Source organism: Pinus tabuliformis, chromosome 1_2 (genome assembly GCF_031772625.1).
Source record: "Pinus tabuliformis cultivar Carrire ecotype Pingquan chromosome 1_2, CPIR1, whole genome shotgun sequence".
Lineage (NCBI taxonomy): Eukaryota > Viridiplantae > Streptophyta > Pinopsida > Pinales > Pinaceae > Pinus > Pinus tabuliformis.
The window spans coordinates 289,517,151-289,534,534 of record NC_142298.1 but is presented as its reverse complement, the minus strand read 5'-3'; the positions used below and the strand labels follow the sequence as shown (position 1 = coordinate 289,534,534).

At 34.2% G+C, this 17,384-nt stretch overlaps 2 pseudogenes; both read right to left on the bottom strand.

Moving 5' to 3' along the window:
* Positions 1 to 209: 209 nt before the first annotated feature.
* On the bottom strand, positions 210 to 1,412 carry LOC149205480 (UBP1-associated protein 2B-like; annotated as a pseudogene).
* Positions 1,413 to 1,529: 117 nt separating this feature from the next.
* LOC149205479 (ABC transporter D family member 2, chloroplastic pseudogene) lies at positions 1,530 to 3,531 on the bottom strand (annotated as a pseudogene).
* Between the last annotated feature and the right edge of the window lie 13,853 nt (positions 3,532 to 17,384).

The following is a 17,384-nucleotide window of genomic DNA, read 5'->3' as shown; positions in this document are numbered from 1 at the left end:
ATTTTATTATATTTAAAATTAGAGAAATTTAGTTTTGTTGGAGGACCCTAGGATGGAGCCTCACACGTGGTATCAAAGCTAGTTTCAAAATCTGGACCCAAAACCCACTAGACCCAAATCTCTGCTAAAAGAGTTTATAACCCTCAAAGTTACTTGTAAGAATTTTATTGTAAAATTATGCGGAACTGATTTGATCATCGAAGACTAAATTAATGATTTTTTTTTTCTATTTCTACCAGCAATTTAGAACTTATTTTATCACTGCCATGTGTGTCCTTAACTGCATCGCCCCTTCCAACATCGCCATGCTGAGACCCATAAGCCCCAAGCTCAGGTGCACTCCATACGACCCTACCGATCCAAGCGGGCTTTGAACAAATTGTGAAAATGAAGCCACTTGTGACAACAAAGATGGATTGAATGATGATACCAAGGCAGGATTAACAGATGTAAAAAGCGAGTGATCCAGCCCAAGAAAGTTCTGGTTCTGACCAGCCAAAATAGCATTAAAACACCTGACTGAACTCGGAAGCACCGCCCTGATTAAAAGGCAATGTGCTGCCAAGAACACGGTGTGCTTCCACGGCCGATCCGAGAATCGAAACCGCACCATGGGTCAGAGCAAGGTCATTGGGGTCCAGAGAGCCGGTAACAGGGGTATGCATGTTCCTTTGCTTGCTACCTTCTGCTGCCCGCTTGCAGTTCATGGCATGACCTTCTACAGTTTTGTTCGGCTCCTCCAAAGCCTTCTTAGCACCCTCAACAGTCTTGTAAATGAAAGCGCAAAGCCTCTGGACATTCCTGTCAGTTTATCAAACCCTAAGGGCCCTTCCTCGATTACGTCGTAATTCAAAAAAAAGGTTCAACAATTTCTCCGCCGGCATATTGGCCGGAACATTGCTCACATAGATTTTCCGCCTAGTGGTCTCGGTGGGAGGGTGCACTGGCACCGGGCCAACGGAAACCATCTGGCAAGCAGTCATCCTGCTATCAATTTTCTTGCTAGGATCCTTCATGGATTTCTGCGTGCCTTCCATGTGTTTAAAGGTCACGAATTCGTAACCCTTGGATTTCCCAGTTCCCTTGTCCACGATGACAGTGCATTCTTCTAGCTCGTTGTATTGGGAGAAAACGAACTTCAAAGCCTCCGACGTAGTGTCCCAGCTGAGACTGCTGAAAAATATTTTTCTGTGCGTCAGATCCTTGTTGACATGTTTTCAAATATTTTCTACAAGTTGAGGGTCTTTCTTGGCATTCTTAGAAATGATGTCCATCAGTTGCTCTTTGCTGAGAGGCTCCAATAGCTTCTTCATGTATTCTTTGTCTTCCTTGACTTCAGCTTCAGTGCTACAATCGGCTTCAGAGTAATACCACGACTTTCTGCAAGCTTCTGTAATGACCCAATTACTCATAGAAGTGTCTCTGAACAGACATAAATAATGTCATACATGCCTGCTTCTAGCTCATCCAGAGAGGAGAATCAACTTCACTGCACTACCATCAACGCAATGGCTAGTTAAGGAAAACATTTATGCAACTGACTTTTTCAAATATGTATTATCTTGATCAATGGTTTCAAGTATCCAGTTACGCTCAAATGTATCAAATGCATGATTCTCCAACCGTAGAATTTGCTTGTGATAATTGCATAGAATTATTCTATGTCCGACGCTTATATATGTTATTCCCATAGCTGCAATTTATTTGTACAGACTAACCTCATTAGCTTCAGCTAGCGCACTTGTAGAATCATCCAACAGAGCAATTTCTGGTTGTGCAAGTAGCAACCGAGAAAATGTGAGTCATTGGAGTCCAAACCATTGTAGCGTGTGATTAGATGATCAAGACATACAACCTTCAATACCCCAACAAGCTCATCTTCATTTGGCATGGGTTTAAGTTCACATCGTGTGTTTTTCAATCTCAAAATTTTCAATGAAAATGGTAGAGAATATGATTCTGACACGGCAATAATATCTTCAATCCACGTAGGATAAAGCGGCTGCTGGCACAGTGTTCCTAAAACCATGTAAGGCATTGGAGGAAGGAAAAATATTTCCCTAGAACTTCCTTCTGTTCCATCTACAAGTTGGTGTTATTCGTCTTCTGTACGATAGTTTGTTCCATTCACTAGGCCATCATTGTTAATTGCTCCTTGTAAAATAGGTCTATCACATCCTTTATTGCTCTGTTTTATATGGAATCTAATAGTGCCTTTAACAGAACACCATATACTAGCAATAGCTCTCAACAGTGACGTTTTTCCACTTCCACTTGGACCCATTATCAGTAAGTGATCTCCTTTAGTGACCACCAATGACAAGTCTTCAATAATAGTCATGGTGTACTGTGGTGTTTGTAATGTTAAATGCTCAATTTCCAAACGTTTTGGACAAACTTCATAAGCATCTTCTCCATTACATTCCGAAGTAGTTCCATAAAACTGATCAACCTTCAAGAAAGCTATCTTTGGTTTGGAGTCTTCTATTAATAAACTATTGCTTTGACCCAAAATATCACTGAACTCACCTAAATGATCAATGATAGCTGAGAAAGCACTGATAGACTGAAACTGGTATACAATTAGTGAGAAGTCACCCAAGACATGATTGAAAGCGAAGTAAGACTGATTGATCACTCCAAATTCGATTTTTCCAGAGAAATACATGGGAGCCACAACAGTTGCAAGTAAAATTTGAATTAGGTATCGGTATCCACTAGTGAAGAAGTCCAAGTTCCGTGATGAAATCAAAAATTGAGTTAAATTTTCAAAAGCTTGTTTGAAGCATTGGAGAAGCAACGGCATCTCATTCTCTTCACCTCCATAGAAAGCAATTGACTCTACATTTTCTCGGATGTGCACTAGCCCATAACGAAAATCTGCCTCTCTTTTTTTTTTTTCCTTGCATGAAGTTTAGGTTTACAAGTTCCTTCCTGCAAGGATATTGATGGTTGTTTCTCTGAGTGAATAAACAATGAGCACCACAAACAAAGGTGGATAAATTCTAAACATTATGTTGCTGAATGATATCAAGTATACTGCTGTCGTAAACAATGTTAATGAAAATGGAAGAGAAGTCCCTGTGAAAAAACTGAGGTCATCAAAAATCCTCTGATCTGGGTTATCGATGATTGATTGTGATTGGGTCTTATAGAAAGTTTGGTTCTCAAAATAGCTTCCCAAATAGTATCTTTCCATCCATGTCTTCCATCTCAGTCCAAGTGTTTCCCTTCCATAATCTCTTAGTACAAAGACCTAGAAGGGTGAAACAATTTTCTCACTGGAACTCCTCCAGCAAAAGCTCCGAGGTAATACAGAAGTTTTTTTGTGAACTGATCCTGATCTTTGCTTGCAAGGGCATTATAAAAATCACGCCCAAGAAAATTGAATCCCACAATGATTCCTGTAGTGGCTAGGGTGAGAGAAAATACACCAGTGAGTGGTAATCTAGCCTGAACTTTATCCTCTAAGGTCCAATATGGAATGGAAACCTTCCAAAACCTATCGATAAGCAATGATGGGCTCAACATTCTCTGCCTCCACAAACATTCGCCTCAACATTCTCCACTTCAACAAGAAATGCACCAAAATAGAAAATGGATGGTTGCTTTGAGTCAATTTCCACCCATTTGGTTGAACCACAAAATTTCTTAAAAGTTGAATAATCCTCTCCTAATTTGCATGAGTGAAAATGCATCTAGTAATCCATTCAATTACAGGTTCCATCAAGTGGACATACATCCATTTTTCATGATAAGACTTCATCATTTTTGGTACCTAGATTGCCTGAAAGAACCCTTTGAAATAGTGTGATATAATCACTAAGTCCAGTGATGAGAAAATCCTTTTTCGTAAGGAATCAATGCTTGTGCACAATGAGGCAAGTACAAATGATCAAATGCAGAGGCTAAGGGATCTGCTAACCCTCTAATCATCGAACTTAATCATTGGAAAACATTCAATGGATTCTCATCCAAAAATGTTGAGAACGGAAAATAGCCACTTCCAAGTATATTCGAGGAAGTAGTTCTCGAATAGAACCAATCTTGTAAAACCAATTGCTACATGTTTCTTTAGCCTCATGTGGAACATCGATGCATGTAAATCCCTCAGGTAAAATTCGTATGATATTTCCCTCATCATCAAATTCTGCCTTTCTCTTGATACACTTCTTGAAAAAGAGTGGAAACAAACTGAAAAATATGGACACTGTATGTGCTGAGCACAGACACAATCCTGGAGACAGTGAAGGAAGTGAGAATGAAGATAACAGTATAGATGGTGCAGATGAGGACTTCTTACGAAAGGTTACAAATGTAGAGTCAAAACAAGTAAAACAATGCTCCAAATTATATCATCACTCTAGCAATAAGGAAACCAGTGTTCTATCTCGAGATTATAAGAAATTGAGATCCAAGAATGAGGATGAAGGGGATGATGCATTTCTGACCAAAAAGAGGCCAATTGAAGATGGGGACACTGAAGCTACAAGTTGGAAACAAGAATTTTGAAAAAGAAGGGGGGGAAACTTAAGATCAATATCAATAAGCCTGTTGGCCAGTATTTTGTCTCTGATGAGGAAGAACAGACAACAGGTACATGTTTATTTCTTTATAATAGAAATTGGAGAATTTATATTATATAGGGCTGCAACATTGTTGAACAGCAAAGTGTACATATAGATAGCTTTCATGAATTTCCAACAAAACTAAATAGATATAATATGCCAAAAGCAGAGTTTTTGAGTACCTTCGTAGTTATAGCCTTCCAAAAACATTTTGGTTGGTATATATCCTATAAAAAAAGAAAAGAAAAAAAAGGACGTTTAATATTATTATTGAATGACAAATCCATATTGATAAATGAACAACTCAGTTACTCACAAAACATTAACTACAAAGACATTGACTGAATTGAATTAGGCTTTAGTGTGGTCTTAGGATCGTGATAGCGCTAAAGCAAAGTCATCATTGTATTTTCTCCTTGGCCTCTTTCATATTTTTGTTAAAATGTATTATATATACTCTTCCAATTACTACAACATCAGCATCACATTCAACTGTAAATAGATTTTCAGTGTTCACCTCCTCTTGTGTTTGAGGCAACCCCAAAATAGAGTCCATGGTAACATCAACCCATGGTTTATTCAACACAGGCAAAGGATTATGCAAACTAGTGCTTGACTATCCTCTGCAATTTAACAAATCTTGCGAGCAACAATAAGTTACTCACATATCTCATTGTGGCCAATGAAACCTTAACCTCACTTAAATGAATGATTTATTTTGCCGAAAACTTCCTCTCAAACCACTTGAATCCAATTTTTGGATCAATTTCTCTCTCATTGACCTAGTGAGAATACATAATTGTTTATCTTTAGACAAAAATCCATCCACCAACAAATATTCTTCAAAACTGCTTCTAGTGTTTAATTGGTTAGTAAGATTCGAAACCCTTTTTCCAAAATATGCATAATTCACGTAATCCTTTTCTATTACATTCAAGCCAATTGTCTAGCATAAGGCAAAATCCATCTATCAACAGATATTCTCCAAAAGTTCTTATAGTTGTGCCTCTTCAATTACATTAAAGCTCATGGTTCAATTTGCATAGTTATAATTAAATGGCAGCCCTACTTAAAGTTTCCATAACAACATTGCATTGCTTATTATATGTTGAATAACAAAAGTGACAATTTGAAATAATGGGAACCAATTTCCATGTCCATGTTATAATTTTTCTTGGGAATTTATATACCGTAGTGCTTGATGATCTGGGCAAAACAAATTATTTACGTAGGAAATAATGCTGCCAATATAAGGTTTTGAATGACAACATATATTTCTTTACCATAAGTGTTATATTTTCTTTTGGAATCACTTTTGTTAAAATGTGCTACAAGCCTACATGTCTGAGTCTGACTCAATACTAATCCAACTGCTACAGAAGAAGCATCACAGAACATCAAATGCTATATAAGTGGGGATATACACCATTTAAGTCCAATATTGTATATCCCAACCTATACAGCATTTAATGCATTGCTGCATGGGGCATATTGTTTTCCCTTTTTGGGTAGCTAAATATCTTTTTCCAGTGTTACTTCATCTAAATGTTGACATTTGGTGCAATCTGTTAAGGCTGCAGCTATGTCAGAAATGTTTAATAAACCTCTTCTAAATATTTACTACCAAAAGAACTTCTAAAACCACCTCACCAAAGGAAGTCACTAATCAAGGCAAGTCATGAAAGCCAAACAAGAGGAGGAAATGAAAATTTGATCCAGTTCCTTTGTTCAAATCATTTCTTCTCTGAGAACAACTTCTTTTAACTAAGGTTGCCTGGCCTTTTCACTAGCTAGGTGGTCTTCCATAGTTGTTCATTGCAAGATTCTTGCCAAAATAGGCATGCAAGCTATGCCCAGTACATGTTACATTAAAATGTATCAGTTGGTAGATTTGCTTCCCACTTAAACTGCATTTTGGGAGATTGTTTCTTGAGCTAAATGCTTGCAGTCTTATTGAATTGCCGAAAGAAAAACAACGTTACAATTTGTATTTTTTTAAATTTTTATTATCACAACAGAAAAACATATTGTTATAAGCTCTGGAATGTTCAAAAAGGATAACTAGAAGTATAGACTATTTAGTTTTGCTATTTGTGATCATCATTCATCATCGGAGTAAACTAGATAATGTCAAATTCTGGATCTAAGTAGGAACCAAATGTGGAATGTTGTCATTTGTTTCCATGGTTATTTTTTATCTGACCAACCTTTGGCTGACCTTGCAGCCATTACAAGTGTTCAAAGGGATTTATTGAACCTTCCTTAGAACTTTTATAAATTATACTCATTTCGAAATGACCAATGCAATGAATATTTTTAACGAAGACCCTCTTTTGCAAATTGTTTTGGAATTGTACTTTCTTTCCAGGATGTGTTAGGGTAATATGCAATATCCTTTAGAGAGCTTAAACATTTTTGTTGATGGTTTAGTTGGGCAGTACTACCTGTGGAAGTATTCAAGTTTTATTGTGCAAGCATTATACAAATAATGATAGAGATGACTGCTAATATCTTTTGGAGAAGTCTTACTAATGTTTCTTTTCTCAAGCACAAAGATACAAAAGCTAGCGAATATATGTTTATCTATTTATTCTGAGTGAAGGACACTAGTAACATAAGTAATCCATATTTTAATTTATAGGTATGGGAATATTATTTAGTTGCATTTGCAACAAAATATTGTCAGTGGTTTTGAAATGTCGTTTATATGAGGTCTTTATAGTAAAGATTGGACTTTTTTTAGTACCCATGTTTTATACTAGCTAGTATCTATTTAGAAGAAGTATGGAAGAACCTGTTATTGTTTTGAAACCAACATTTCGGACTAACTAGGTGAGTCCATCATCAGGGTTGTTAATTGCAAGTTTAAGAAGAGAGAGCATGGATGCATGGAGCTATTAATAGTTGATAGTTGATGGTTTAATGATAAGAATATAAATGTCGACTGTTTATTTGTTTTAATTGTTAATATGTTTAAATTAAGACTGTTTAATATCCTAATTTAATTAATCAGAACTAGATGTAAGGGTTTGGTATATTTTAATGTTATAATATGTGTGTTGTTTAATGATTTTTAAATTATTATATATTTATTTTATTTTATTTTATTTATTTATTTTTATTTTATTTTTTGTATTTTAATGTTATAATATGTGTGTTGTTTAATGATTTTTAAATTATTGTTTATTTATTTTTATTTTTTATTTTTAATTATTAATGTTAATTATAGGTTATTGATCTTAACTATATAAATGATTGGTATTTGATGTTATTTGTTAATGATTAATGTAGATTATCCTAATGTTAATTATTAATGTTATTTATAGGTTAATTAATTAATGTTTTTAATCTAGGTTTATACATATATGTTACATTTTATTCTAATGTATTGTGTAGGTTAATTTGTGTAGTTTATTTTCATGTAGTGTATATTTTATGTTATTTGTTAATGTTCAATGTAGATTATCTTAATGTTAATTATTAATGTTATTTATAGGTTAATTAATTAATGTTTTTAATCTAAGTTTATACATGTATGTTACATTTTATTTTAATGTATTGTGTAGGTTAATTTATGTAGTTTATTTTTAGGTATTAATATTAATTATATCTTATTTAATTCTTAGTAAGGGTTTCCATGAACTACTTAGTTTAAGACCATCATCTTTATTCATGTTGTCTAATGATTTTTCTATTTCAATGGCTTCCTTCACCCTTCTTTTTAGATAAAGGTTTTTCCATAGATCAAAGTGCAGGGTTGATGAGAGATGGAGGTGTAGGTTCAAAATGATTTCAGATGTCTTGATTAATTGAAAGCTTGAATAATTAATTTCATTTCTGACAAGTGTTTCACTTAACTTATTGAAAATTGAGATGTTTCAGCCACGTTTGAGAGGATGGTTGCACATAGCAAAGTTTGGAGTTAGGTTTTCATCCCTACAGTGTTTCAGAAAAATGAGGATGGAAAGGTGTTTTGCTCTTGAGATTCTCATCTTCTCAAATTTTTGTGAAATGTTCATTATGTCTCTTCCATGGTGAGACCTAATGGTGTTAAAGAGTGATTCCATACAGGTTGGTTGAATTGAGAAGAAGTATGGAAGAACCTGTTATTGTTTTGAAACCAACGTTTCGGACTAAATAGGTGAGTCCATCATCAGGGTTGTAAATTGCAAGTTTAAGAAGAGAGAGTGTGGATGCATGGAGCTATTAATTGTTGATAGTTGATGGTTTAATGATAAGAATATAAATGTCGGCTGTTTATTTGTTTTAATTGTTAGTATGCTTAATTGCTAATATGTTTAAATTAAGACTCTTTAATATCCTAATTTAATTAATTAGAACTAGATGTAAGGGTTTGGTATATTTTAATGTTATAATATGTGTGTTGTTTAATGATTTTAAATTATTATTTATTTATTTAATTTAATTAATTAATTAAATTTTTTTTTTTTAATGTTATAATATTTGTGTTGTTTAATGATTTTTAAATTATTGTTTTTTTTTTTTTTTTTTTAATTATTAATGTTAATTATAGGTTATTGATCTTAACTATATAAATGATTGGTATTTGATGTTATTTGGTAATGATTAAAGTAGATTATCCTAATGTTAATTATCAATGTTATTTAGAGGTTAATAAATTAATGTTTTTAATCTAGGTTTATACATATATGTTACGTTTTATTCTAATGTATTGTGTAGGTTAATTTGTGTAGTTTATTTTAATGTAGAGTATATTTTATGTTATTTGTTAATGTTCAATGTAGATTATCTTAATGTTAATTATTAATGTTATTTATAGGTTAATTAATTAATGTTTTTAACCTAATTTTATACGTGTATGTTACATTTTATTTTAATGTATTGTGTAGGTTAATTTATGTAGTTTATTTTTAGGTATTAATATTAATTATATCTTATTTAATTCTTAGTAAGGGTTTCCATGAACTACTTAGTTTAAGACCATCATCTCTATTCATGTTGTGTGATGATTTTTATATTTCAATGGCTTCCTTCACCCTTCTTTTTAGATAAAGGTTTTGCCATAGATCAAAGCACAGGGTTAATGAGAGATGGAGGTGTAGGTTTAAAAGCATTTCAGATGTCTTGATTAATTGAAAGCTAGAATAATTAATTTCATTTCTGACTAGAGTTTCACTTAACAAATAACATAAACATTAACAAATAATATACATTGAAGAAGATGAGTAATATAAGCAATCTATATTTTGTTTTGTAAAGGTGGGAAGATTATTTAGGTGCATATCCAACTTGAAGTTTTTAAATATTGTCAGTAGTTTTGAAATGTTGTTTCTATGAGGCCTTACAAATAAAATTTGTTTTTTTTCCCCTTTTCTGTCTATGAACTGGTAAATGCATAGATTGTATTTACTTATCAAATGAAACTTCTTAACTCTGCTTTACTTTCTAGAACAGGCCATTCAAGTATGGCCTTGATCTTCTTGGATCCATGCTTAGGGTATATACTGAAATTGAATTTCAAAGTACTAAAGGTTCGTCTTTTCTTTGCAAGACTCGCTCTTTTCAAGATTGATTATGAATTTTTTTTTATACAAGTGCTCTAAATATTAATTCATGTTTATCCTAACAATTATTATTATGAAATTAGACAAAAAAAATCAATGTGTAGTATAAGTACCTAGTTTATTGTTCTTATAAATGTATTGGGGGTGTTTATCAACACAAACAATGTGACCAACTATTCATACAAACCCTTCTTGGTTTTGAATGTCGTATTTCACTCTTCTCCTTCTCGAATTCAGATTCGGTAATATCCACTCCTTGGATTTTGATCTCTTTCGAGTACAAAGCAAGGGCATAAACTAAAAACAAGAGACCATGATCAGGGCTGAATTACATTGACCTTTAACACAATCTAATTATGCTTACTGAGAAGCTATAAGAGATTAAAAATGCATGAGTTCGAATATCTGATATTCTCCTCACCTTAAGGACTAACATAAATCAGTAAACAGAATATAGGTTTGATAAATATGCACTGGTCTTTACGTCTCTGGATATCATGGTTTATAATTTTGATGAGCATTGATTAGAGATTAATATGCATCAGTTTAAATGTCAAATATTTTCATTTCTTAGAACACTGATATAAGTATGTGTATTGAAACCTATGGATCATAAAAGTACTAGCATGAATGGTATGAGCACTTAAAAGGTTTACAAAATGCACATATGTTTTCTGCTTGGACTTGGTTGCCTATTTTTGGTTGATGTAACAGTCCGAAGAGCACCTGGTAGGTGTGTGCAACTATTTTATTTTGTTTACAACTTTAGTTTGTATAATGTGGTTGTCAAGTAAGAATATTTTGGCCAGATGAGGCAACTCACACATCTTGTCATCCATGGAAAATATACAACTAATTGTGGCATTCTGAGTTCTAATTCATGGTTATAAATATGCAAATAATGGACATCACTGTAAATGAGTGCTATAATTATGTATTGGGCCTGTTACTAGTTTAGATTCATTTTGCGAATTATTTCTTTTCTTATAAAGAAATTGGTCTTGCTCTCAACTTGAAGGTAAGAGTGAGGTTGTTGGTACCAGGCCAGCCTACAGAGTCATCAACTGTACATGTCTTGCCAATAACATTGGCATCCGATTTCCCCAAGACCTCTATTCATCAGGCTATCATGCATGGATAAAGAAATGGTGAAACAATTTGAATGGTTTAATATTGAAATTTAAAAGAAACACATAGTTAGGCGCCTGGGCAGTGATATGACCATAAATTCTGTTTGGAATACAAACATCATAAGAATAAAGTGATAAAGTATAGAAGCAAGTAATAAAATACTTGAAATACAGACGATGCAAAATATTCGTTAAATACAAATTTATGATGACCTGAATTCCATACTACTTAGAGAGGCTGAAAGAAGTGTCAAACATAAAAGACATCGTAACATAGGGTTTGATAGTTTAGGCATCACTTGGTGGACCAAGTTAAGATACAATGGGACAAGATTAACCCAATATCTGCTACCCAAGAGGATGCAAAGACTATATGTCGCAATTACCCCTCATTTTTGACCATTTATGATGTACAATTTGAATTAGATAGCTACCTATGCTAAGGCTTTATTTTGCAGTTCCATGTTATTTATTTATGAACGCTATGTAATATTGATGCATTTAGTTGGACAGGTGAAACTACTTATGTAAATCATTAGATGGATTAGGTATTGATGATTGAAATGTTCGATGTACGACCTAATGTATGACTTACTTGGTTATGATTTATCTAGTAAATTACTTATCATAGTTATTGTTGTTTCATGTATGGCTTAAGTGGATATGATTTATCTCTTGAATGACTTAGTGAAATTATGATTATCTAATGTAAGATTTATTTCCAGCATGAACTACAAAATTGATACATGGATACTAGACTTAATAATATGATGTTTAAAATCATGTATCTATATCTATTTTGTTGTTATATATATGCATGGATGAGAACTAATCCACCGATTGGAAAGAACTATATGATAACCAAGATCTACTCTTCCATTGGGGAAGGTTGAGACATCCAATAAGGAAAGGTATGATGTACATTGTTCTATTACATTTGGTATCCACTTGATATGCACTCTTATGACATGGGTAAAATGTAAATGACAGGTGGCAAGACTACCTGACTAGATTATCCGATCACGAGTATCCAACCAACGCTATAGTGTGGTCCATATTAGGGCATTGACCCTAGTTGTGAGGAGGTGTGGAGGTATTTCCCACCGTGTTACCTCAAAACTTGGAATTGTGGGAGGGAAATGGTGGACATGCTCCCCTAGACGTGTGATGACAATTTCCAGTTTCCCGTTGGGGAATTTAGGTCGATATAGTCGATGCTTCTACCATATTGGTTTTATCAGTGGTTAGATTGGTATAGCTGATGCCACCGTATATAGAAGCAGAGGATGGATAGGGTGGGAACAGAAGTAGGTCAGGAAGGATAGGAGGACATAGATTAGTTGGAGACTCTTGATGGGACGTGATGTCATTGTCTGACTTATCAAATTTTACTACTATAACTCTCTCTCTATTTTGTTATGCCTTATTTCCAAACTGCTTCAAACTCCTTGTATCTTTTACACTCTAACTGCGAGACGAAGTTTTCTGAAGGAGGAGTTTATGTAATGCCCTACTTAATCTTATCATAAAAATTTTACTAGTGTTTAAATTACCTTAAAATATTGACTTATAATTATCAAGAAATATTGGTACATACCTACATTGGTGAAACTGTAAATTTATTACTGGTATAAATTTTGTTATTATTCAATTCCCAACTTACCTCCTCAAATTTAAATTTTGATAGGATATATTTTCCTTCCATTTATTCCAATTTAAATATCCACATCCCCAAAATGTCCTCTCAAATTTACTTAGGAGAATACATGGTCCTCTTAAATTTACTTGGGAGAAGAGATGGTCCTCTCCAATTGATTACCAAATTAAATATTCATATCTCATCCCCAAAATGTCCTCTCAAATTTACTTGGGAGAAGACGTGGTCCTCTCCAATTAATTACCAAAGTAAATATTCATATATCATCCCCAAAATGTCCTCTCAAATTTACTAGGGAGAAGATAAGTCCAATGTAAGGATGAGGGAGTAGTTATGACATTAATTATAGGTGGTTGAGGTGGAGAAGAGAAGGAGGCATAAAAGGGGAAGGATTATGGGAGGAGGGGGGATCCTTGGTCTTGGTTTTGGTTTGGTTGTAGTTTTGGAGGATTTGTTTTGAGAGGAAGGTGGAGAAGAGAGAAGGCAGAGAAGGTGAGTATTATTTATCTTGGACACACTACATCTGGTTAGACTTGGGCTCAGAGGGTTAGGGAACTTTTGGAGGTTTCCTAGGCTAGGAAATACTTCCTAGTTGGTTGGGAGGTAAATCCAGTCGATAGTCAAGAGGAGCATCCCAGCAGGATCAAGAGCTCAGGGGCATCTCAACCAGGCTACCGAAACAGGTATTCCTCTGTTTATAGATTACTCATGTAAGTGATTGAAATGAAATGCTTACTATTTAATTGTGGTAAATAATTTTTAAATGGTAAATTATCATTGATTAAATGTTTAGTTAGAAATAAGTTATTTATCATTTTAATGTATTTAAAATTAGAGAAATTTAGTTTTGTTGGAGGACCCTAGGATGGAACCTCATAAAACGTTTCTTTACATTAGCTCCATGGTTTAATTTCATGATGATTATCTTTAATAAATTGATGAACTCTTAATGTTATTATAAATTATATATGGGTTAGGGATTGTCCTTATATTTTCTTGAAAGATCGAAACAATTTTTTCTTTCATTACCTTATATCATATGGACACCACTATTGCATAGTTCCAACACCATTAGGGATTGATCCCTTATTAAATGACTTTTACAATTTATATGACATATGGTATTTTTGGATCAATTGAACATATGAAATTCAAACCTATGTGATTAATGGCTTATACTATTTTAATATGGGTTGATGGAATTTTAATATTTTATTCACACTAATTCCTTGTAATAGCCATGGTCAAAAATCCATGTAATAAAGTTAATAAAGGAAAAATAATAACCATGGTCATGGGCACGTATTCCAAGCTGAATGATGGGAAAAAACACAATGATGGGGATCACTTGTGATTAATTAATGGCTATGTAAATTGGCAAAGACAATGGAAAAGGCTTTGGAAAGCCAAAGTGGCATTAATTGGCATTTTATTTATGAAAATAATGGATAATGGGAGAAAAGGAAGGTGAAAGGTCACATGTTGCATGTGAGGAGGAAAATAATGGAAAATTGAAGGAATTAGAGGCGTCATTAATAAAAAGGCTTCCGAGGATTAGTTGATAGACTTTTGTCAATTTTAGCTTAGAGCTCTCTATTCTACTCTCTCTCTCATACTCTTGGACATATAGATTTTTTTTGGAGCACTCTTGGAGGAGTGTAGCATACTTGTGATTTGGAAAAAGAAGGCAAAGGAAGAGCAGGAAATCGCAAAATGACATCGGGAGAGACAATTACAACAGGTTTCACTTGCAAGTACCAAGTTGCATGTATGATTTCCTTGTTAGTTTTGGAATGCATGGGACATGCATGTGGTTTCTTGGTTATGATATGTCATTGGCAAGGAGGATTGCTTGGATTGATGGTGGATTTGCCTATCCTTTCCATTTCATGGATAACCATGGTGTTGTGGGTGTCTTTCCTTTTGTTTTCCTATTGATTCTCACGTTCCTTATGGAAGTCACTTGAGTTACTAGTTCCTGGAAGGCTTGGTTGGATAAACACTTTAGAAACCGTGTAATAACTTGGGTTGAGTTACTAGTCCTAGAATCCTTGGTTTGAAAAACACTCTAGAAGCCCTTGGTGGGTTGAGTTACTAGTCCTAGAAGCCTTCATTAGCCAAACACTCTGGAAGCCTGAAAACAACTGTGGTTTGAGTTACTATTCCTCGAAGCCCTAGTTGGAACAAACGCTCTAGAGCCCTGGACAACTTGGGTAGAGAATGATTTGATGATGGTTAGAGATTTCTGACCATGAGGTGGAATCACTGGTTGAGGGTTGAGGAGCTTTGGCCTCTAGAATCCTTGGTTTGGTTTTGTTTGTTTTGTTCCATGGGATCCCACATTCATGCTTGGAATATGGCACAGGGATGACTGGCTAAAAGAAATATTTGGTTCAACCAATCTATGGTTAGGTGGTACGTGGAAGTCCTAGACCTAGTTGAATTTTACATATATTAATAAGAGGTCCTTTTCTCTTGCATTTGATGGGTAAATATACTTTTTCATATGTGGTCTTTATGTCTGTTATATCTTTGTTATTTCTGTTGAATATATGTTGGATAAGAGGAATCTGTTTTATGACAATCTTGATGTATGGTTCTCATCATGTTTTGATTAGCACATAAATGAACAATGAATATATGACCTAATAGATGATAATGCAGCTATTGTGATAAGGCATTATTTCTTCCTTATGAATATCAAATAAGTATGAGACACGTATGCTTCGATCTGTTATTATCACCTATAGATTACATATTCGTGACATGTTTGATGAAATTCCTATCATGGCTAGTAGGGGTCAGATCAATTAATTGTACCAATGATTGCATTAGTAACCTTATTGTATTGTTATTTATCATCTCTGAAAGTTTCATGAAGTTATGGGCAGTGGCCTGAGCCCAAGCCTTGAAAACGTGGCACAAAATTCGGGGTCAGTAGCTCAGAACTAGCTGAAAAAGTCCATACTCGCTAGCAAGCCTTGATGTGGAAGTGATTGGAAGGCCTTAGTCGCATGCATGGCTATTCATGGGAGCAGTTGAGGGTCGCGATCTATGAAATGTCAAGTTATCTAAGGGTTGGTCACCTAGAAGGGTGGGTTGGCTCCTGAAGATTCTGTAGCATGTGTGAAGGTTAGCATGGTTTTGTTTTGTTAGTTCCAGTTCCTTAACTGTACATGGGGAGTTGAATCACATCATAGTAGCCTCTCGTCACATGTTTATCCCAACAAACCGATTAAGTTGGGTAAATGTGGGAGCAGGGTGGTTACATTCCTATGTCATACAATCTAATAATGCACAGTCATGTCATGAAATGAAAGTTCAATAACTGATAAGGTTGGTAATCAATGTTTGATCAGTCTCGACGATTATGTGACCTTGTCAATTTTAGTGGCGTATTCCTCACCCAACATGTGAATTAGGGTTACTATGAACAATCTCAAGGTTTGATTCGTTTGATTATGTTTCATAACCACCATTACTTCAACCTTGTACTATTGGTACCCAACCCTTGTTGTCATTTCAAATAGGTTCCTACCCAAAACCTAAGATAATGATATGTCACTATTTTTTCACTCCATTCTAAACCCTACTTTGATCATTTTGCAAAGGTATATGGTATGTTGTTTTGTTGAATTCCATTTTGTCAAAACCTTAGCCTAATGCTTTTTTGCTCTATTGTGAAAGACTCAATCGAACACTATATTATCCTCATATTAATAATCTTGGTACATTTTAAATGGATATAGTTATAATAATTGAACCCCTTGGTTGTGAAATGGTAGGTACCTATGAGGAATATTTGGCCCTTTTCAAACAAGAAAAATAGTGGGAATTTATTCAAGTTTTCAAGGGAATAATGTCGAAGTGGCTAAAGCATTTGCATAGACCTACAATGACAAGGTCATGTGAGTGTGAGATGTGTAAATTCCTATGATCAAAGCCTTCATTGTGAAATATACGTGGATTCCTGTAGAAGGCAAAAGATGGTCTAAGAAATTTATATTTAAAAAAAAAATTGGGAGAATCTCCTCATTACTAAGGAAGCACCTTACAATGTGAAATACATGTCCATAACCCTGCTAAAGAGAAAATGACGTGACCTAGTTTTAATTGTTAGATGATATATTACATGGGAAGGCCACTACGTCTTTGTTTTCTATTACCATTTTCAATTCCTCATGGTTTTTTTGGGTTACAAGTTGAATATCGCTTACTATTTACATAAGAGTCTTACATGAAAGTCTAAATTATACCAAAGTGGTTTTAAGAATCCTTATAGGAGTTTATTACATTATTTATTAATTCATATTTTCGTACAATTTTGATTGACCCAATTGGGGGTTGTTGGGATTTTTTTTATAGCAATAAGTTTGTGAAACCTTCAGAAAATGGTGAGATAAAAAACCATGTCAAAGGTTGAAGAAATGGATGAGGGTTTTCACAAAAAATCTTCAAAAACCCTTGCTTCCCTGACTCGTCA